Genomic DNA, 22,189 nt, shown 5'->3' on the forward strand with positions numbered 1-22,189 from the left:
TAGCATCAAACACAATTCATATAGATTAGAGTTATATTAATAAAAATACCCATTTAATAATTTGTTTTTTGTTACATTTCTGATTTCCATATTAGTGTTACCTCTATGAGATAGATATTTTTGTTACTCAGTTGTTTAATATTTGATGTTCTGGAAGAGTTTAAGGATATGGGGCAGTGAATGAGCAAGCAGCGTGGACGTATGGCTGGAAGGGAGTTCTGGCAACAGGAGCAGAGCTTTGGTCCTTGGTCCAGGGAAACCAAGCCGACTCCAGTCTCTCCTGGAGTGTTTGCAACATGATTCAGAGATCTAGGATGCTTAGATTTCCTTGATAGCAAGTGATAGTGAATTATTTTTATACTGTAAAGTATGAGAAATTTTCCTAATTTAATATTTGGTAGCTCATTCAAGAACATTTCTTACATGGAAGCTTTTCTTACACTGTTAAAAACAAATTACTTTGACTGAAATCATTAAAAACTTCAAAACATTTATGTGACTGAAGACAATCTTTCCTGGGAGGGTATTTGCTTTTTTGTTTTCTAATTTAATTAAAATTAATTAATTAATTAATTTTTGCTCCCTTTACACTTTTTGCCCTTTGGATATGAAAAGGATTGCCCATTGTATGTAAAGAAAGGCATAAAAATAGCTACTATTAAGGGAATGTTGATAGCTGATATGCTTGAAAACAGGAAATTAAATGCCTCATTCCTTTCTTTCTTTCAAGGGAACAGGCTCACGCTCATAGGATCCTGAGCAGTTTACTTGACGTTTTCTTGAAAAAATGTTCGCTCAGAGAGTTACTGAAAACAGCAGACTCGTTTATGCACAAGTTCATGGGCCTTTGCTTGATAGTGTTTCCCAGGACAGCTTCCCATGCAGTGCAAGGGGCCAGACTCCAAATTGGGATAAGATGTGGACCTTGCTTAAACAAGCTCCGTACAAGGAAGCAGCTGTCAAAATACAGCTATTTAGAACAGCGTTTTTATCTTTGTGTGTGCTCTGTCGCTCTACTAAATATGTTATTTTTCCAAAACTCATTGTGATGAGTACTTCACTCTCACAAGGCTTCTAACTCCACAGTACACCTCAAGGGAGTGGCTCGAACTGTTCTAATTTAACATGTTTTGTGAATGATGATACCTTTATCTGAAGAGCAGCAATGATGGTCTTTGTGTTCTAAGTTGATGTTTTTAAAGAATGAACATAAGAGCATCTAAACCCCATAAAAGATCATGGATGACTTAGTCTGCAGAGAACAGGTCTTCTGAGACAGGTCCTCAAACACATCTTACTCTTACTCATAGGAAGGTTTTGATCAGAGCTGCTGTGTTCTCTGTGTTGTGGAGCTGAATTCATACAAAAGTACTCATCCCATACCAATGACACAGCAGTTACTCTAATGTGTGCTTAAGGAAGAAAACTCCTTGAGAGCCACCCTGTCTGTTTTCTGTATTGGTTTAAACTGCTGACTGTACCAGGCAGGGACTTTGTCTCCCCAGTCTTCTGAGAAGCATATCCTGGGGCGAGGCCAGCATGGCTCTCATCCTAAAGAGATGCTTCTTGTTGTCTTTGGTTTTTATATCTATTTTTCTTTTAAATGAAGCCTCACTGTATCTCTGTCTGTCTGGAACTTGCTATTTGTAGACTAGGCTGGCCTCAGACTCAGAGATCTGTTTGTTTCTGCTTCTCAAGGACATCACCATGCCTGGCTAAAATGTATGTGTGCCTTTTTAATTCGTGGATGTATTTGTGCATCCACGTGAGTGAGTATGTACCTGAAGAGGGTGTCAAATCCCCTGGAGTTGGAGTTACTGGCAGTGGTGATTTTTCTTGGCATGGATGCTGTGAACTTGGGTCCTCTGTGAGAGCAGCAAGCCCGTTAACTTCAGTGCCATCTCTCTCGCCTTAATCTTGTGTTTGGTTTCTGTGTTTTCTGTACAAGTTGTCACTGAAGCTGAGCGTGTACCCTTCTAGAGACCGTTTTCCATCGGAAAATACAGTTTTCAGACCTACAGAATATTTATAAATCAGCTATCTCTTATAAAGTATTTTTTGCAGCTGGTTATAAGCAAACTAATTCAAGAAATATTATATACTTATATAAAATTGTAACAGCAATGTTTCTAGGGAAAAATGGAATATCTTTCCAAATTTGGATAGTTGATTCCTTAGGATGCAAAATATGCTGATGATTAAAGAAAATGGTATCTTTGTGCCTTATTAAAATTTAGGCTTTCGAGTTCCATTAGGCACTGCTGCCATACCCTCCTGCCTGCTGCCACCACGATCCCACCATGATGGTGGGACTGGAACTGTAAGCCCTGAGTTAAACATTTTATCATAGCAATAGAAAAGTAACTAATGTGCTCTATGTCTCTGGTAAAAAATAATTTAGGTAATTATAGACCCGTCCTCACCAAGTTTATTAAAAACACAAGAATTCAGTTAAGAAAGTAAGTGAAGAATTTGAGGAAACATTCATAAGCTTTGTTTGACTTTGGAGCATAAGACAAGAGACATAGCATTCTTAAAGGAAGTGGAGATTAAAAATGACAGTAAACTATGTGGGTGCGATAGTACCTGCCTGTAATGCCAGCTCTTGGGGGGTGGAAGGCAGTGAGTGTTCCAGGCCGGTTTTAGCTAGATCGTAAGTCTGAGGCAAGCCCTCAGACTTGAAACCCTACCTTTAAAAAGAAAACTTTAAAAAGACACAGCTACCACAAAAAAGACAAGAAACAGTAGTTCCCCACCCTCAGAATTTCTCTCTCCCAAATTCACCCATAAAACCTTACAGGACTAAGAATTGGCAAGTCAGTTGTGTATTGATAATGTATATCTACTCATGAGTATATCTAGTCATGTAAAATGGAATATCTACTTTGTGACTTGTAATCAAGTTAAGCACATAACCGTGTAGCCTAATAATCTTACTCTTTTCCTTTACACAAGAGAAACAGGAGCGGATATTGCCTATAAAAAGGATGATTATGATGGCTGTCACAACTTTACTGTGGTAGCCCCCACCTGGGAGCAACCCATATGTCCGTCAGTGTAGGCTAAAGGGGGAAATAAAGCGGGACATGCTAGCAGAAATGAGCACCACTCAGGGCCCTGTGCCTGTCAGGTAACTGATTAAGTCTCAATAAGTAAGAGAATTCAGGCCCGGGAGGGAGGGGAGTAGATTTTTTGTGTTAAGAGGCAAACGCTATGTGGTTGCTACGTAACCAAGCTGTGGTGAGAGAAATTGGAGTGGAGTGTAGGCTTGTGCTAGGAAAGACCTGCAAGGGAATTGATGTGGTGACCTTAATTCTCCTTTCGGCGGTACCTATACATGCCAGGCAAATGTTCTACAACTCCCTGGGCCTTGTGGGACTTTTATCCTGATTGGGGGTAGTGGCTATATAGTGGCTGAACTTCTTTGAATTATATATTTACCTTGTTTCTCTTGGTATACAGTTTATATCTTAAATTAAGTAGGCACAAAGTCACAGACATAAATACTTCCTCTTAAAGCAGCATGGGTGTTGAACATCGTGGACCAGACTGTTGCCTCATTTGTCAATGCTATAGAGGTATGAAAGCCAGAGTGTATTTAACGGCTTTTGAAGGGACAACATGTCATACAACATGTTGGGGGTTAGAGAGACAATATTACAAATGAGGTAAGCCGTGTTTGGGGGTCCTTCAGGACACTAGTTGGTGTTTTGTTTGTTTACTAGGCACACTATTTCCGTAGACCATGTACCAGTCTGTAATTTCCTGAATCGGTGCATTATTTCCCTCTTTTGAGGTAGCACTCACTGCCTGTTCCCTGTTCTGCTATCATAGTGTAATATTTAATTTTCCCAAATTATGCCTTGTACTTTTTCATAAATCACTTGGTCAGGGAACGTAATCTGCCTGAATTATGGTAGATGCAGGAATATCTTTTATGTGTGAACTGCAGTAAGAACCATGGTGTTGATATTTTTGTGTATGTGTGAAGAAGTATAATAGGTAACGTAATTTCGTACCACCTGATAATTGTTACGATGATTCTCCTTTTCTACTTCTTTTCTACTCTTCATTCTACTTTTGCTGGTGAATGAAATAGGCAATCAGAAGTAATTTGCTCGCATAACTTTTGGCTTTTCTTTTTCTTATATTTATCTCAGATTGAGAAAGAATAGGCTGGCACTGGCATCAGGGTGTAGAGGTTGATCTCTGTGTCAGGCCTAATACTGTTCTGGGATGTTAGGTATTAACTCATTTACTCTGATGATACTTTGGCAAGGAAAATGAGACATGGAATAGCTTGATGAAGATTGTATCAGACTAAGTGGCACAGTCAGGATTTAAGGCTAGAGAATCTGATTCCAGAATGCACACTTGTATGTGTTAGGAAGCCCTGAACGCTGTGCCTTCTCCAAGGAGGCTCAGCAGAGAGACACTTTAGCCAAAACCTCAGATTATTGTTGCCAGTTTGGTGCAAGGCTTGGCTTCTTTCTGCCCATTGTCTGGGAAAATGAACTGTCACGAGCAGATTTACTTCTCTTCAGGGACTTAAAATCTAATCTAAGTCTCAGTTACTTTATTCGTGTGACTCCTTGGTTGCCCAAAACACCCTCTCACTCATTTGAATTATACTAAGGAACCAGACTATACTGAGAATATGCTACATTTGTAGGAAAGAAAAATCAATACAGATCTGTAGTTTGTCAGTAAAAGGCTTTGACACAATATCAAAAGATTGAGCAGTAAAATAGCTTTGTGTGTTCAAAGTTGAAATAACCCATTTAAAGTCTAACAAAATGGCCCAGTGGGTAAGGATGGCTGCTGCCAAACCTGGTGACCTTAGTTCTATCCCTGGGGCCCACATGGTGAATGGAGAGAACCTACTCCCACACTTTGTCCTCTTACCTTCATGTAGTTCATCCACACTTGTACGTACACACACACACACACACACACACACACACACACACACACACACACTAGGTATAAAATATAGTTTAAGAAAAATATTTGTTTTCCAGAAATAACTCCTCGTAAGCCTGGTTTGGTTACTTACTCTGTTCTTAGCTAACCAGTTTGCTCTAGTGCCAGTTAAGAGGGTAGTCGCTGCATTCAGCTCATCACAGACTTGGTGATAGCCGGGGACATCTGGCCCTAGGTTTTCTCTTCATGTGAGACCCCAACCTTTCCCTTCCTATTTTCACTTCTGTAAAGGTGGTGCTTGCAGGCAATTAGGTTTTTCAACAGAAAGACAGTTTTGGGAGGTAGGAGAGGAAGAGAACATTGACTACCAAGGCCCACCTTTTCTATATTATCTTTTGATTATTAGTAAATGCAGAGCCATAAGCTCCCAGCAGGGTTAGAACAAGCCAGCATATATTCATTGTGAGATTAGAATCTCCTCCAAATCTCTCTAAAGTTAGTAAAAACATGTCCTAAGAAATTATGTGCTCAAATATCATTAGTGTGACTTAAAAGCTAGTCCTAGCATAAGAGCATTGGTTATAGTAAAAGTAAGGTTTAATGCGACCCATTAGAACGCGGTCCAGAGGACAGTTCTTCATGCAGAGTATCTATAGTGTCTAGAACTGGGGCCGTCGTGTGGTAGGGAATTGGTGTTTATAGAATGAAATTCAATTCAATTCCTTCAGTATATGTACAGGATTCTGTGTTTTTTTTTTAAACCACATGTAGAGTTCAGTAGCTCTGCATGATGTAATAGAAATTAATTTTTGTGATCCTGGAAAAGCAAACATCCAGATCCTTGCCACAGTGAGCACACCAGCACAGCAGTGTCTTCTGGGCCAGCTCCCATATGTCTCACAGTTGATACTTTTTTTTCTCTTTAAAATCTTAACTTCAACATCAGATGTTCTGGAACTAGACAGAAACCACCAACCCCTGCTGTTCTCTTATGTGAAGAGCGAGTGGTCAGACCATGACATGTAAGACACTTGAGGCTTTTCACAGATAGCATGTGGCTCACTTGTGCTCAGAGCGAAGGGCTAGCCGTCTGATTTGGGCTGGGTACAGTCAGAAGTTTTCAAAGAAAACAGAAATTGAGTAGATGCCAAACAGTGACTTGACATTAAAAGAACAGGTGAACTGAGAAGCCTCCTGGTAGACTTGGTTTTCCTGTGAGTTATGAGAGCCGAGTTGTTACTGGAAGGACAAGTAGTTTATTTGCTAGTGATATGCTTTTCTAGGATGCTATCTGAGCCATAAGGAAGAGCCAGAAGATTTAATAAAGGGGATTTTAAGACCTGTTTGGGGGAAATTGTGTGTTGGGAGAAAGTACATCTGGTTTACCTGTTGCCTGTATGTTGCTCAGGATGTGCTGAGAATTTAAAATAGACTTTACACACTATTGCTGATGTCAAGAAGTGCTTGCTGACAGAAGTCTGATATAACTGTTCCCTGAGAGGCTCTGCCAGCACCTGACTAATACAGATACAAATACTCACAGCCAACCATTGGACTGAGCACAGGGACCCCAATGGAGGAGTTAGAGCAAGGACTGAAGGAGCTGAAGGGGTTTGCAATCCCATAGGAAGAACAACAATATCAACCAACCAGACCCCCAGAGTTCTCAGGGACTAAATCACCATCCAAAGAGCCTACATGGAGGGACCCATAGCTCTAACTACATATGTAGCAGAGGATGGCCTTATCTGGTATCAGTGGCAGAGGAGGCCCTTGGTCCTGTGGAGGATTGATGTCCCAGCTTAGGGAGATGGTAGAGGGGTGAGGCAGGAATGGGTAGATTGGTGGAGGAGCACACTCGTAGAGGCAAAGGAGGGGTGATGAGATGGGGGTTTGTGGAGGGGAAGGAATCAGGAAGGGGGACAACATTTGAAATGTAAATAAATAAAATAACCAATAAAAAAGTAATACATGTGTGTTGTAATTGGCTTTTTTAAGCCGATGTGCTCAGACTCTCGTGAGACAGTGCTCCTTTTTCACATTCATAGGTACTGTGGATCTCACAGTAGACTCACAGCTCATTTGAAATCGCAGGCAGTACTTTGTCTCTGAGGAAAGCACTCAGTTTGACCATAGGTGGCACCAGGCACTTTGAAAGAGAAAGAAAGCACTCTTTACAAGTTTGCCCAGTTGTCAGGTGTGTGTGTCATTTGTATGATCATCCTACGATTGAAGCTCAAATGTGTACTTCAGAATTACCAGTAGGACTAGTTCAAGCATTGACTGCAGAGTTCTGTCCCTAGGGTTTCTGGGTCAGTGGGTCGAGGGTCAACTCTTGCACATCAAAGAAGTCCACTAGTGTGGTTCATGGGCCTATCCTTTGAGAGCTTGACCTGAACCTACTTGGCACTCTTGAACTCATAATTTTCAGCTGATGTGACTTTTATTTCTTTTTATTGCTTCTCTTCGACTAGATGGTCCTTTGGAAGCACAGATGCCCACGGTAGAGTGTTTGTGCTGGTGTCATATATCATCTCAGACTGGTTTGTTCTTGGCATTGTAGAGTCTGCTCATGCTGAGACACCAACTCATGTGCTCCTGACTTGAGGGAAATGCAGGAGCCTGGTTCAATGAGTCTGACTTCTGTGTTATCAGAGATTTAGGCTTAGAGAAGCCTCAACAACCAAGTTCATTCTAAAAGCATCTACTAGAGTGAACACTGTTTCCAAGCCATCTTCGCCATTGTATTCAGAGAGTTGAGTTCAGAAGCATCTTGTACCATAAGAAGTGTGTTATCCAGTGGTCCTTTCCTTCTTCACCCACTGTCTCATGCTAAAGACTAGCACAAAGCTTAATTACCTCAGGGTTGATGCACTACATGGAGAGGTGCTGGGCGTTTTGTTTTTTAAGCATTTGTTTATTTACTAGGTAGCTTAGATTGAGTGAAAAACCTGTAGGCAGCCTATTGGTAGGACACATGTGAATGGTAGTGTCACTCATGAGTAAGTGGCTCTCAAACCACCAGTTTCGGCATCACCAGGGGATGCCTTGTACATGAACTTAAAACAAAAAGAATTGAAAATCCTGTAGAGGTATTACAGTTAAGTGCTCTGTGGGAGGACATGCTGACCCATTGATTACGTGTTCTAACGATCTGTTGTATAAAGGTCATTTTTTGATGATCCTGATCTCTGTGAAAGCATTGAAAGCAGCAGTGTTATCCCTCATTTACTTTATACTGTGTTCATACATTAGTCTGTTAATGACTTCACAGATATTATCTGAATTGATGTTTTGTGGCTTAGAAAATACGAATGCAGTACAGGGAACTTGGTGGATCAGGTACTTAGGATGATACTTAGTACCTAGTGCTTGGTACCTTGTTGCCTAGTGTTTAACATGAACTGTTTCATAGGGCTTTGCCATTTCTTATGCCTACTTTGAGATTCATTTCTCCTTATTGCTGTGTCCTCCTCGTTGTGATTTTTATTTTTTTTTGGAAAATTGCCAGTGATAATTTAGTGAGAAAAAAAATAAAACCCTGAAAATACATGACTAAGGGAGAAAGTAGCCACAGTGGATTGAGGAGCCTGGGAGGGCATGCTGACCCATGGATGACTGGTAGATTATAAGGCAGAAGAGGAAGCAGCTGAAGCCATTGCAGGGTAAAGCTGATAGGAATCATTGTCTGCAGGAGCCAGCAGCAGAGCCAGCCGCTTAGCATGCAGGGGGTTTAGATCCTGGTAGGGTCAGCTGTTGCCTTCCAGCGAGAGCCTCATTCTTTCAGGCCCTGCTTCCTCTGAGGTGCTGCTGCTACAGGGCGGCAAGTGGTAGTCACTTCCCACAGCCTGCTGACTTCCCCTCACAGCTCTGAGCACCTTGGTCTCTCCTGTCTTCTTCTTTGGCCTTAATAGGCATAACTGTGTGTGCATCATATGCATCTGTGAGTGCGGAACTGTACACATGTGCTCTCATGTATTTACAAGTTTTATTGAAGATTTTATGTGTTTATAGAACTTAAAATGTTACTTTGGTATTTTTAGTGAGTGCCCTGTTTTCCTATTTTTAAATTGGGATTTAGATAATTCACTCCTAACATGTATTTTTGATTTTTGTGTATTTTAAAAGTGATATATGTGTACATTGTTTTTTTCTTTACTCTTATTTCTTCCATAGGATTAAATTTCCTAAGACAAAACAAATAAAAAACAAGCCAAGAAACCAAAACACCTCAAAGCAATACCTTCCCAAAATTCAACAGTAAATAAAAAGTGTATTCTAGGTGGCTTACATGGGCTCACTGAGTGTACTGACACTAGGTCCATGCTTGGTCCTATATGTTGAATAGAAAATAGTTCAAGCATTTTAAGTAATTTAGCAGATTATTCATAAACTGTGTAAGTATCTAATGAATGCAAATTTTTGCTATATATATAGGATATGTGTATGTATACATACATATATACATATATACACATACATACATACATACATACATATTCCTTAAGAACAAATTCATATTTTATTAGGTGCAATTAGGATTAACTTTCCCGGCAAGACCAAGCTAAAAGCTCTTACTTGTGTAAATATACATTCAAACAGACACAATTTTGTTATGTGAGTATGAGTGCAGTTACAGAAAAGGAGAAACTATTCATAGTGAGAAGTTTTGAAAGAAGAAATACGACAGTGAACTTACTTTTGAGAAGCCATCTCGTGTCCTTTCACACAGTTGAAATGCCCGAGATGGACACTTGTGAAATAGTTTCTTCTGAATCAGTACAGACATGTTAAACACAATTGGGAGTCCCAGGTAATCAATTTTAACACTTAAGGTTTGGCCCCCAAAGTTGCCATTGAGAAATACTTAACATGCCAAACAATTACAAGTTTGAAACAAACTGACTTCTACTGGTAGAACATGAGGATTGCCCAGTGTCACGGAATTCTTCCGTTCTCACACCCGGGCTACTTCATGAAGAGTTTCCTTACCTGCTTCTGGCTCCTGTAGTGCACGCTAGACTCCACAGATGTTGGAATATGTCTCAGTGTAGGTTCCAGAGGGCACTTAAACAGAGCTCTTCCTCATCTTCAAGAAGAGAAGAAAATCAGGAACTTGGCAGAAGCCACAAGATAATGGGTTGGCTGTCACTGAATCAGGGCAGTTAGAATGAAGTCAAGGCTAGAAAGTGGAACCAGGGCAGGGAGAAATGTTTTGTTCTGTGTGGGTGTCAGGCTGTCCTCTGCTGGTATTCTGTGAGTCAAAGGGGCAGCAGCCTGGCCAAATCTCCCTGCCCTCCCCTTCCCCATTTTTACTTCTTCCTACTCCTCCTTATCAATAGGTGCATAAACACATAGGCAAAAGCTCACAGGGATTTTCCTCTGTAAACTTCACCATTGACAGTTAAGTGCAGTAAGCCATGGGAAGCAAGAAGAACCTGGTTGTTCGTGACACACACTCCTTAGAGGAGATTATCAGCGATGGAGACCGCAGGTTCAGGAGTGCAGTGGTATTAGAGCTGCCTAGAAATTGGGTAATGAATTTTGACTCTGGCCATATCTGTTACATAAGGGCTGTTGTGGGTCTCTTTTTTCCACATATTCTTTATATTCAATTATTGCTGGCAAGTAGCATCTAGTAATATGTGATGTGTTCATCTAAGTAGGACTATAGATGAACACATCACATTAAAATTCTGGTAGGTTTGTATTGTTCATGCTATGATTCATACTTTAAGTTCATCCCCGATTCTGTAGGAATAGCTTTTAAAAGTTCTATATCCTTCCCACTGAACTGATTACAGAAACTTTCGTGTTTGTGGCAGGACTGATTCCTGAGTCCCTTGGCGTGTTAACAAAACCCACCGCTGCTCAAGTCATCTGGAGATTTACATTTATAGGAAGTCATTCATAAAAAGTGATATATTCGCACTTAACAGACCTATACTCATTCTTATATAAGTGCTTTAAATCATCCCTAGAGCTTATAATACTGAGCAGTTTAAATGTATAATGGTATCACAGTAAATGGTATTAAAAACTGTGAAAATGACTTAAAGGTAACTAACACTGTTTTGTAAACCTCTTTGTGAGGCTCTTCTATTTCTGTTCTTTTTCTTTGGCTTCCCCTCCTCTTCCCTCCCTGCTGAGTGAATGTAGGTTTACCAAGGGAGCATGAGAAAGAAACCCCAGCAGTGGAAGGGGTTAACTGAGAGAGGGATAACTAAAGGTTCCTACATTTCCAATGTGCTTGCACAGGTTCTGTTGCCTACATTATGCTCAAATAACTTATGTCTACAATTTATTTTTGTCTTAAAGTTTTAACCTAGGTGTTTACAGTTACACTGACTGCACAGCACCATTATTCTGGATTCATGGTACTAAACAGTAGGCAGTGTTTTGGACTCTTGAGAATGGAAAAGCAATCATGCGTATTTTTTCTCTAGGAACAGAAGATTTTTATTTTGTGTATCATATGCAAACCTCGTCACTGCACATCTTTTGACAGAGGCATTGAGACCAGAGCTGGTTGAGGGAAGCTCATTACGTGACTCTGGTAGAGACTGATATGAGAGAGAGGGGGGTGTGGGGGGCATCTTACAATCAGCTGCATTGAAGTCTCCTGGCTAAATAGATTTATGGATGCACAGAAGAAAGCAGCAGAACTTTCTAGACGGCGGTTACTGCCAGGGAACATTGCAGTCTCCCATATGTAAGCATTTTGTGATTAAAAGGATGATTTGACATTAACAGTCTCTATGCAGCAGCTCTCCAGACTTCCTTGATTGACTGCACGAGGCACTGCTTACTCTGATGGTCTGACGAGGAGCCACTTACGTTCTTCTGAATCAGTACAGACATGTTAAACACAATTGGGAGTCACTTACGTTCTGCTCTCATACCTTCCTGACCTTCCTCTAGAGAGTTCATCTTATCTGATAAAGAGTGCAGTTGGGAAGGGCATTGTGTTTTCCTTGAACTGGAGCTATTTACTTTTCCATGTAATTCTAGGAAATGTGAAGTGTGAAGATTAAACCAGCATGTGGCAGAAATGAGGGTATATCCTTAGGGGTAAGGGAGTAGAGTGGAGCGCTGGCATTCTACACATGGGGTGAGCCTCCACACAGAGCTTTCGAGTTTCCCTCTTCACCTCCTGCTTCTATGAGCCAGGGTAATTGAGAACACTGAGTTCTTTCTGCATATACTACTCCAAGCACTTAGTGACACTCTACAGCTGTTCCACCCCTCATCTAGGTTTCACAGCTCTTAGAAATTAGTATCTGAATCATGGCAGAGTCGTTCCTGGAATCCATGTTCTGGCCCTACCTTTCTACAAGCCTGCTTTTACTTACCAGAGTCCATTTTCAGTACTTTGCAAACGTGTATCATCCTCACAGCTTGGGGACTGAAAGACCAGCCTAACTAATACATAGGAAAAATATCAGCTATAAGTAGCCAGTTTATAACGTCTTACATAGTTTTGATGGGGGTAGTAGGACAAGGATGATATGAAGTGCAGTGCTCAGCTCCTAGGAGGAGAGGCCACATATAAAGGTTTGCTCTAGGCCCAAGTACACACACTGTTAAGAGCACTTCCTTCCTCTTGAGTCCCTTAACAGACAATACACAAAACAGCCCTCGGATGGTGGAAGACGAGCATATAAGTTCTTGCGAAGGATCTTATTGTCTTATGTTCTTAAGACCATGTGTTTCAAGACAGGTGGTTTTTAGGGGGGAGGGGCACTTGCTCAGAGACACTTCCAGAGAAGAAGACAAGGTCTGGTCTTGTGAGTTTTCTTTTTGTACTTGAGGAACTTTTCAGGGAGAAATGCCTGAATCTGCTGCCTCTCCATGCTGGGTCTCAGGATGATCCCACTTCTGCTTGCTTACTTGTTGACTCTCTTGCAGCTCTCCCTAACTTGTTCTAGGCCATGGTTAATATGTGTAACTGGCTATCACAATTTTCCAGAGGTGGGGGTATAACAGATTTGTTATGGCATATATATATTATGAAGTGTTTCCAGCAGGCTCATGTGTGCCCTCTTGTGTTATAAGCTGATGGTCTTTAAAAACATTTTATATATGTTTAAAATTGACATACAGCTACATCACTTCCCACTTCTCTTTCTTCCCTCACCACCCTTTTCATCTAACTCCTTCCATACCTCCCCACTCTCCAGCTGGTAGCTTCTTCTCCAATTACATACATAAATATATAACTATAACTTGTTGTGCATAGGGTTTCAGGGCTGATAACTTTGGATTGGACAACCAACAATGGGCAACACCCCCGGGATAGATTAATTCCCCTCTCTCAGTAGTCAGCAGTTGCCTTATCGTTCTTGTCAAGGGTTGTGATCCCATGAGATTTTCCCCCCTTTAAGGGTTAACATGTGTGTTGCATCCTTACAGAGCTCTGGGGACCTGGGTGTGATTGGGGATGGTGAGGGGATGCATAAAAGACGGACAGATACACAGAAAAGCTGGATCAGCTAGACTGAGCTCTCTGCTGGAAAAATCACAGCAGTCCAGAAATCAGAGTGTTTACTCTACACAGTTAAACAAAGAAGTGGAGTTTTGTATACAGCCGGGCAAGGAGGCAGTCATTGCATACAGATTACAAAAGGAGGCTTGTTTAGCTAGTTTCAGTAGGAACAATCTCTCTAAGGGAGCAGTCTTCAGGCCATAAGTATCCAGGGAGAGAAAACCACGGGTGATATTTTGTGTACGTGCTGTCAGCACTGCTCTTGATCCCTTAAGGATGGCTTTGGCATCTCTCCGAGCCTGTGGCTTTAGGGTCCTTGACATGGCTATACCAATGCCCACAGCACACAGTCACTCAAGACTTCATTCTCTCAGGACTTCCTCTACTCTTTTTACATGTCTTTTGCTATTTCACTGTTCAGATCTTGTTTATGGAGCCCTGTCTGGAAAAGCTATTTCACAGACTTCTTGGCATCCTGGATCTTGCAAATTGTTCTGTCCTGTCTTCCAAGAGCTGTAATATAGGTATACCCATTGGGTATGGACTTCCCATGATACATTGATCTCTGTTGTTTTCTAGTTATGGTCTTCTGTGATGCTCTTTATTTCCTGTAAAGAGATACTTCTTTGATGAAGGTTAGGAGCTACAATTATCTGTAACTATAAGGTTGAGATTAAGAATGTAGTCAGGAGTAACGTTGGTCTAGCAAGTAGGCAGTAGTAGATTTTCTTGTAAAATCTATAACCTCACTAGCTGTGGGAAATTGGCTAGGTTTCTAGTCCCTGGCATGGCTAGTTATCCTTCTGTTGAGTGGCACTCATATGTTGGTGGTAACCAGCAGCTGTCTAATTCTTTAAGGCCCACTCATCAGCTGATGTCTTTTATAAAGTGATTGGCTCTGAGGCCTCTGCTTCCCATCAATGGCTTTATTGGGGAGGGTAGTAAGTAGGAGTTGGGAAGAAGTAGGTCACTGGGCCGTATGAAGATGCACCTGGCCCCTGATTCTTTTCTGCCTCTTCCTCTAGCTACCATCTGAGCAGCCTCTCCGTTCACGTGCTGACTGACACGATGCTCTGTTTTATGGGTACTTTAGGAATGTTGCTGGGTGTCGGTGTCCTTGCTTTCCTGTTTGGAAGTTTCTGTTTTTATTCCTGTAGAAAGAGCTTTCAGGCAGGTGTGCACTTGTTTCCTTTGTTCAGCTCACTCAAGGGCTGGAACCATTAGCTATAGCTTTGTATGAATGCGTGGACATGTGCCCCAAGAATGGAAATTTTATGCTCAAAATGCTAGTCAGGGTCATATTAGGAAGGAGGAGAAAGAGAGAAAGATATGCAAGAGAGACGGAGAAAGAGGAGGGGGCAGACAGAGAAACTGGAGGATCATGGATTAGCGAAGCCAAGAAAGAACATCGGAAGGAGCTTTGCCATAGCAGTGTAGCATCTGAGTTTGTTCTTCTTGGGGCCATAGGCTTCATATCGATTCCTACTCGTCTATGTGAAATACCTGGGACCAGACATGGTCCTCCAGATTTTGAAATTTATCAGAGGGAAATAACTCCCACATTCATGGATTGGCAGAGTTGATATTGTGAAAACGACTAAGGCACGGTATTGATTAAGTGTAATTTCCATCAGAATTCCAGTAGCCTTTTGTCTAGAAAAGGTCTTCTTAGTAGTTTTTAGGAAGCACAGAAGACCCCACAGTGCTAAAGCAACCCTAAGAACCATGAGGACACTTCAGTGCCTGATCATGACCTGTCGTCCGGAGCCACAGTGCAGAAATCAGCCTCGCACTGGTGCAAAACAAGATATAGGTCAGTGGGCTAGCATAGAGGACCCAAAAGTAAACCATAACCAACAGCTACAGCTACCTAGTCCGTAGCAAAGATTTCAGAAAGGAGACAGCCTCCTCAAATGGTGCTGGGAAAGTGGTGTTCACTTACAAACAAACACATCCATATCTACATTCCTCACACTGCACACAAATCAACTCAAAATGAATCAAAAATTTTCAGTAAGACCTGGAATTCTGAAACTGATGAAACCGCTAAAACTTCTTCAGGGTACATTTATGGACATGCATGCTCTGAAAAAGAAACAGACAGCACAGGAAGTCCTCATAGGGGACAAAAGGGGTTGCATGAGATTAAAAATCTGCACTGCAAAGGTAGTCTGGCAGCAGGAGTGAAGAGATTCCCCCCTGGGGTAAGAGAGTACGCTCTGCCAACTATAGATGTCTCTCAACAACAAAAATCATAATGTGGAATTGTATGATAAAGTTAGTGGGCATTTCAAAGGGAAGAATTATAAAGAGCCAATAAATAATTGAAGAAATGATCAATATCCATAGACGACATAGAAATGCAAGTTTAAAGTGCTTTGAGATTCCATCTACCCCCAGTCAGCATGAATGTTACCAAGAAAACCAAGGACAAGTTGACAGGCACTGGTGATAGTGTGGGAAAGGAGCCCTTCTTCACCTCTGGGAGTAGGATCCGGTGCAGCTACTGTGGAAGTCAGCGTGGAGGTCTTCTGAAGAAAACTGAAATAGACTACAAGACTCTGGGCTGTTTACACAGGCTTTTGTTATGTGACTTTTCCTGGGAAAGCATTATTGAATGTTTAGTTACCCCAGATAAGAACTAATGACACCAAAGGAATGAGTCACCTTGTCTAGCTTAGTGGACAGTGAGTTTATTGGAGTTACTTAAAGGACTAAGGGTCAGGATTACTGGAGAAACCTGAGTGATACAGGAGCATCCGTATCGATGTAAAACCACCCAGCGTGAAAACTGCATCCTGTGGTTCTGACATTCATGAGGGCAGCTGCAGCTCTGTGGGCCAGGGACTCTTTCTCCCCAGTCACTGTTATAAAACCTTGGTGAAGAACCTTGAGGATTTTAAAAGTTTCAGAAGCTTTCAGAGACTGGTACAGCTTTTTTTGTTAAATCATAAAATATATTTAATTAATATGAATGCAGACAGAATGAGTCAAAGGGGAAGAAAGCAGATGGAACTACTAGGAAACAACTGCAAAGAATGGTTAATTTGAACATGACTTTATTTATAAATAATAAATGTTTATAATTATAAATGGCTTAAATGCTCCAATTAGAAGTTAGATTTTCATAACAGGTTTATAAATATATGACATAATATAAATATATTAACTGTACTCTCAGGGAACACATTTTACATTTGCAGGCACAAATAAGTCAAAAGTTAAATGATTATTATAAAATATTTTTAACTGAGGGTGAGAGCAAATATTTGAATCAATTAAACATTGTATTGAAATGGGGTGGTTAGAGCTAAAACAGGAACCAGAAGGATGTTTATGACTCTATATGTAGATAAGGATAAAAGAAATGTTCAACACTAATCATGTATATATTGACCATAAGGAAAAAAAACCACATTAGTATGGGGAAAAATTTCAGATCAATGAAATTTCAAATGGGCCCAAAATTGGCTCTGTGAACAAAAATAGAGCCAAACTTGGTTCCTGGAAGCCAATAGCAAAATCAATCAACAAGATATATTTATTAATATCTTGTTATATAAGGAGAAGGAGAGAGAAAGAGAGTTAAAGGGGGAAGCAAGGAGGGAGAGAAAGTGAGGATAGTTAGATCAAAAATGAGAGGTGGTCTCCTGGGCACATACCCAAAAGATGCTCCGACATACAACAAGGACACGTGCTCCACTATGTTCATAGCAGCCTTATTTATAATAGCCAGAAGCTGGAAAGAACCCAGATGCCCTTCAACAGAGGAATGGATACAGAAAATGTGGTACATCTACACAATGGAATATTACTCAGCTATCAAAAACAATGACTTTATGAAATTCATAGGCAAATGCTCGGAACTGGAAAATATCATCCTAAGTGAGGTAACCCAATCACACATGGTATACACTCATTGATAAGTGGATTAGCCCAAATGCTTGAATTACCCTAGATGCCTAGAACAAATGAAACTCAAGACAGATGATCAAAATGCATATGCTTCACTCCTTCTTTAAAAGGGTAACAAAATATTCATAAGAGGAGATAGGGAGCCAAAGTTTAGAGCAGAGACTGAAGGAATGGCCATTCAGAGCCTGCCCCACATGTGGCCTATATCTATATTTACATTTACATTTACATCTACATCTCTCTCTCTCTCTCTCTCTATATATATATATATATATGTGTGTGTGTGTGTGTGTGTGTGTGTGTGTGTGTGTGTGTGTATCTCCACCAAAACCAGATAAGATGGATGAAGCTAAGAAGTGCATGCTGACAGGAACCGGATGTAGATCTCTCCTGAGAGACACACCCAGAGCATACATAGGCAAATGCCAGCAGCAAACTACTGAACTGAGAACGGGACCCCCGTTGAAGGAATCAGAGAAAGGACTGAAAGAGCTGAAGGGGCTTGCGACCCCACATGAACAATGCCAACCAACCAGAGCTTCCAGGGACTAATCATGGGCTCCAACAGCATGGGTAGCAGTGAATAGCCTTGTTGGGGCACCAGTGGAAGGGGAAGCCCTTGGTCCTGTCAAGGCTATACCCCCAGTGTAGGGGATTGTTGGGGGGTGCTATAATGAGGGTAGAAGGGGAGGGGAATACCCATATAGAAGGGGAGGGGGAAGGGTTAGGGGGGGCTGATGGACAGGAAACTGGGAAAGGGAATAACATTTGAAATGTTAATAAGAAATACCCAATTTAGGGGTTGGGGATTTGGCTCAGTGGTAGAGCACTTGCCTAGGAAGCGCAAGAAATACCCAATTTAATAAAAATGGAAGAAAAAATTGAGAGGTGGTATTGTCTCAAGTTAACTGATACAGTAAGACTCAGCCACTGTGGGCAGCATAATTCCCTAGGCAGAAGGCCTTGAGCTGTATGAGAGTAGACAAGAATCAAAAAGCACACATGCATTCATTTTTTTCTCTATAACTTTGGATGTGAATGTGACCAGCTATCTTAAATTCCTGAACTGACTTCCTCTCACTGTAACCTTGAGTTATAAGCCAAATAAAACTCTCTCCAAAACCGCACAATTGCCTTTTGATGGGTCTTTCATCACTGCAACAGAAGTAAAACAAGAGCTCAGGGGTATCTGAAAAAAAAATACATGTATTCTATGATTAGACTTAGACTTTGTAAATTATTATTCTAATTACTCTTGTAATTTTTTAGTCCAAAATAAACACAAATATAGGAAAGCACATCAAGCCATTGAATTATTGTAATACAATCTTAAGCCACTAGTCCATTCATAAAATAATTTTGCCAGACAGTTTACAAATCTCTTCATGATTCCCAACTCACCTACATGCAGCTGCCTCTCTGTCCTTTGTGTTAGTTTGATATCCCTGGGAGGTCTGCTCTTTTCTGAAGGGAAACTGAGGAGAGGAAGGGGAATGAATTTGGGAGATCAGGGAGGATCAGAGCAATGAGAGGAGTGGAGGGAGGTGAAACTGAGGGAGGAATATGATGTATGAGAGAAGAATAAATATTTCTGGAAATGGAATTCATTTTTCTTGTTGGTGATTACAATTTAATTATATAATTTTCCCGTTACTTTGCCATCCTTTAAACCAGTGGCTCTCAACCTTTCTGATGTTGCAGTTTTTTTAATACAGTCTCTGTTTAATAAAAGATTTGCAAGAAAAGTAACATTTACATGTGAAATAGATTAACATATGTAAAATTAAGGAATCAAGAACACACTTTGCCATGATGAAGATTACAAGTGAAACAAACCTCTAACCAAAATTTATGTATGTTTAATGAGATTGAAACATATATTTTAAAGAAGATTAAATATATAGTTTCCACTATATTTACAGTTATTTGTATTCTATGGGCTATCTTTCTTATATTTATATGCTTAGAAATAAGAATTGTGAAGGAGTAAATATAGTATTTTCTTCTTTTATTATTAAAATACAAATGTTTAAGTTTTTAACTCCTGGCTAATGCTCTATAGAGCATTTTAGATATAAATTAAATCAAGAAACATTAGTATTTAAAGATATAAAACATCATGAATATTGTTTTATTATATATAGATGTCTTTTCTATCATTTGCATAAAAAGAATTAGCCCGTTATTATCAATGAAAGAAAATATTTTTTCATTTGTAACTCCCTGAAAGATAAGGCTAATATTATTTTATCACTTAGAAATTTATCAGATGGAATTTGAAGTGTAATTACAAGACTATTTAAGAAACATACAGGGTGATGAGATGTTTGATTTGTTATTGGTGCTGAAGGTGAGAATGTCCAGCACCCTTAAATTTCAGTCAGTGTGACCTCAGATGTGAGACGATTCACTGCCTCCTAGGAGGGAGTTTGAAGTACCTGGACACAGTCCTGATCTGTAAATCAGAATGGAGTCTTCAATGTGATATCCTTTTTCCATAGAAGCTTCCTGATAAGGTGTGAGGGCTATACTTTCCTGTAGGTGCAAAGATATGCATTTAGAAATATCACCTATATTCTCTTCTAGCAGGTTACATATAGCATTTCAGATTTCACATTGAGGTGTTTAATCCATTTGGAGCCAACTTTTTGTGTAGGGTACTAGACGCAGGTCTGATTTCATTTTTCTGTATGTGGAATCCCAGCACTCTTTGTTGAAGACACTTTCTCCAGTGTGTGTTTTGGCATCTTTGTCAATATTAGATGACTACTGTAGTTACTTACATTAATGTTTGCACCTTCTCCTATGTCCCGTTGATTTACACTTAGACTATACAGTGTGCTAATACCATATTGTTTTTATTACTGTATCTCTGCAGTATAGTTTTAGTGGTGATCTCTCTAGCATTATTCATTTGCTCAGGATTGCTTTGGATTTCAGGGGTCTTCTGTGGTTCCATAGGATTTTAGCATTTTCTTTTCTTTCTTTTTCCTTTTTTCTGTGAAGAGTGTTGTAGGAACTCTGACTGAAATTGCATTGTGCTTGTAAATTGCTTTTAGTAGAATGGTCATTTCCATACTATTGATTCTTCTGGACGGTGAACATGAGAGATCTCTGTGTTCTCTTGTATCCTTCTCAAACTCTTTCTTCAGAGATTTAAAGGAGTAGAGGTTTTTCACCTACTTGGTTAAGTTTATTCCTCCGTATTTTAATTTCATTGAGGCTATTATAAATAAGAGTGTTTCCATGGTATTTTCTATCAGTGTTTTACTGGTGTATTGAAAGGCTACCGAATTTTGTAACCTGACTTTGTGTTCTGCTACTTTGTGTAATAACGTGTCTGTAAATAGGGATAGAGACGATATCTGTTTCTATTTGAAAACTGTAATTTCTTAAATTCTTTTCTTATTACTCTAGTTAGATCTTCAGGCACTTTACTGAAAAGGAGTTTGGATATTGGTTGTGTGGTGTGTGTGTGTGTGTGTGTGTGTGTGGTGTATATATGTGTGGGGGGTGTGGGGTGTGTATGAGGTGTGTGTGTATGTGTGTGTGCATGTGTGCATGTGTGTGTGTGTGTGCGTGTGTACCTGTATATATTGCATGTAGACATCTACCTTGTTATGTTGAGGCGTGCTACCTCTACTATTCATTCTAGTACTTTTTTCTTGAAGGCAGTGGACTTTTGTCAAAGGCAATTTTTTAAAAATCTATTGAGATGATCATAGGGTTTTTGTCTTTAAATCTACTTATATGACTTATATTTATCGATTTATATGTGTTGAAACATCCTTGCATTTCTGGGATAAAGTCAACATGTAAGTGTTGGATTATCTTTTTGTTATGTGCCTATAATTTTTAAGAATGTTCTTGAGGATTACTGTACCAATGCTCATTATGGATACTTACTTATAGTTTGGGGTTTTGTTCTTATATCTTTCCCTGGATTTAGCATTAGAATAGCCTTAGTTTCATAAAATGAGTGTGGAAGTGTTCTTCTGTTTTTATAAAGTAATAATAAATTTTGTGATATTTTTTGATACAGTCATCTAGAGCTATTCATTTCTCTCTTGGACTGCCTTTAATGTATTCTAGAAGTTTTGTGATCATATGTAGCCAGTTTCACTTAATCACAGATTAGTAATTTTTTTTCATTTTTTTCTGTTACTCCATCATTCTGTAATATTTAATCTCTGCCAGTTTATTCACTTACCAGAGCTTTGTGTACTATTGATTGTAAGTTTTATTTTATTTTGCTCTGATAGAATACATGGAGTTATTTCAGTGTTCTTGAATTTCTCTATATTTGCTTTGTAGTTTATTGTAAAGAACACATCCATGCTCTCCTGAGATGTATGTTTACCTGTATGTATGTATGTACGTATGCACATATGTAGTCCTTTGTATTTGGGTAGATAATTCTGTAAGTTCTCTTTGATGTATAATGTCATTTAATTCTGTCACTTTTCTGTTTAATTTTTTTCTAGAATACTTGTATATTGGGGAAAGTGGGGTATTGAAATCACCTACTATTACTAAATTGGAATTAATCTATGGTTTTAATTCCAGTATAAAACACTTTTTATTAAATTGAGTATGCCAGAGTTTACTGCATTTATGTTTAGGGTTTTAATGTCTCCTTGTTTAATTATTCCCTTGATAGAAATAAAGTATCTTTCTTTATTTCTTTCTATTGGTTTTGAATTCCATTTCATCAGATGGCATTAATAGTTATTTCTGTTAGCTTTCTGGTTTCTCTTGCATGGAATACTTTTTCCATCCTTTCACCTTAAGGTGGTGCCTACATTTAAAGTTGAGATGAGTTTCCTGTGGAAAACTGACAGATGGATTTTGATTTTTAATTCATTT

At 39.7% G+C, this 22,189-nt stretch overlaps 2 protein-coding genes across 12 annotated transcripts in view; one reads left to right on the plus strand and one right to left on the minus strand.

Moving 5' to 3' along the window:
- P2ry14 (purinergic receptor P2Y14) overlaps positions 1 to 10,054 on the minus strand; it is a 40,477-nt gene extending 30,423 nt beyond the window's left edge. For all 3 annotated transcript variants that reach the window (XM_039101620.2, XM_039101618.2, XM_063281219.1), the window contains exon 1: positions 9,916 to 10,054. The gene's annotated coding sequence lies outside the window, so the exon portion shown is untranslated. The remainder of the gene's footprint in view (positions 1 to 9,915) is intronic.
- The window catches only part of Med12l (mediator complex subunit 12L), a 323,000-nt gene that overhangs the window by 149,703 nt on the left and 151,108 nt on the right, over positions 1 to 22,189 (plus strand). The gene's annotated exons all lie outside the window — the stretch shown is intronic.

This window comes from Rattus norvegicus, chromosome 2, assembly GCF_036323735.1.
Source record: "Rattus norvegicus strain BN/NHsdMcwi chromosome 2, GRCr8, whole genome shotgun sequence".
NCBI classification, from domain to species: Eukaryota; Metazoa; Chordata; class Mammalia; order Rodentia; family Muridae; genus Rattus; species Rattus norvegicus.